Raw genomic sequence first — 1,790 nt, forward strand, 5'->3', positions numbered from 1 at the left:
CGCGGTGGGGGCCAAGCGCTGCTCTTTTGCCTAATGCGGCCTGTGCCTCCCCCCTCCGAGTTGGGGGAGGGTCACGCCGGGCCGGGCCGGGTTTTGGCGTCCAGCGCCGGGCTGTGTGCTGCGTGGGCGCGTGGTGCCCCTCCCCTTGGAAGGGGAAGTGGAGGAGGGGGATGCGCCCCGTCCCCCGGCGGCCTCTGCCCCTGCCTCCCCCGCTGCGAGCCGCCCGTCGGTTCTTCCCGCACTCGCCTGGGGTCGCAGCTGGTGGTGTGGAGGTGGTGAGCGAGCATGGTTCGGGCCGCCTCGCTCAGGAGCGTTTCCCCCAGGCGTCAGGCCCTGGAGGGTGGACTAGGTGAAGGACGGATGAGATGAGGGTGGAAAGATGGACGGATGGGTGAGATGAGGCGGACGAACCCCCCCCACGTGGCAGGGGGGGGGAAGCCTTTGCACATGGGGCCCTGGTTGGTGGGGCCGGGTCGTGGAGTGCTCTGGGGCGACTGAGGCCGCCTGGTGTCCCAGGTGTCATGGGACTGCCCTCGTGTGTGTGGTGGTGTGACCCCGTGCTGGTTTGCCTGGCGTGCCTGGGTCCTTTCTCCTCTCCCTGGGCAGGCACCCGCGTCCCTGCCCCACAGCCCTTGCCCCGTGTGCATTGCCGCCCTTCCCCGGTGCTGCCGGCCCTCCCCCTGCCCCGAACAGGTGACCGCCCTGCCTTGCCTGTGCCATGTCTCTCTCCCTCCCGCCCCCGCGTCAACCGGGGACCTGAAATGGCCTCACCTCGTGTGGGTGTCACCCCCTGGCCGCCGTGGCCGGGCGGGTGTCCCTGGGTGATGTGCTTCTCGGGTGTCCCCCTGTGCGCGGGGGGGTGGGGGAAGAGGGTTGGGCACGGCGGGTGCGTGTGGGGTGTGGGGGGTGGTCGTCGGTAGGTGCCTTGGGAGACTTGTTTCCACGGGGCCGGCTGTGGCTCATCGGTGTCGTCGGTGGCGGTCGTGGGGCCCCCGCGAGGGGGGGCCCCCCAGGGGCTGAGGGGGAGGCCAGTCGGCGTCCTGGGTGTTGCGGCGGGACCGCCGTTGTGCTGGAGGCCTCTGGCGGTGAGACCCCGTGTGGTGCCCTGGCAGCCGACTCGCATCCGGTTTTTGGGGATGGTCCCCGTGCCCCCCCCACCTCGTTGGAGGCCTGCGGCCGCCCCCTCCGCCACCGTCCCTTTGTGGCATCTCTCTCGATGCCGGCCGCTCCCACGTTCGCCCTCCTCGCTCCCGCTCGTCTGTCTGACCTCCCGTCTGTCTGGTCCCCATCTGCCGACCCCCGGACCGGCGTCCTGGTGCGTCTCGCTTTCCTGGGCCCGCTGCGGCCCCGCTCCGTGCCCGCCGCCGCTTCCTTGCCCCCGCCTGTCCGCCGGCGTCGTTGCGTGTGGTCGAGGGGTGGCCTTCTGCCACCCCCCCACCCCCCCGCCGCGTGCCCCTCCCTCCCGGCTCTGCTGAGCTCACCTGAGCGCGAGTCGGGACCCGGCTAGCCGCTGCGGGCCGGCCGTCATAGCCGTGCCGCTCCTGGGTGGGTGGGTGGGTGGGGGGGAGGGGCCTTGGGCCTTGGGCCTTGGCCCTCGTTGCCACCCCTCTCCTGTCCGCTCGAGCGAGGGCGCGCGCGTGTCGGCCGGTCCCGACGTGACTGCTCGGTGCCCCGGGCCGTCGAGGGGGAGGTCCGTGTCTGGGGTGTGGTGGTGGTGGGGGAGCTTGGGGCTTCCCCCCTCGTCCCTCCGCGACGCCGCGGTGCGGCCCCGCGCCGCTTGTGCCCTCGGT

This window comes from Sus scrofa, chromosome 8, assembly GCF_054392235.1.
Source record: "Sus scrofa isolate SSC_HxYL_T2T_F1_AM1 chromosome 8, Sscrofa_HxYL_maternal_Yorkshire_Landrace_v2.0, whole genome shotgun sequence".
Classification (NCBI taxonomy): domain Eukaryota; kingdom Metazoa; phylum Chordata; class Mammalia; order Artiodactyla; family Suidae; genus Sus; species Sus scrofa.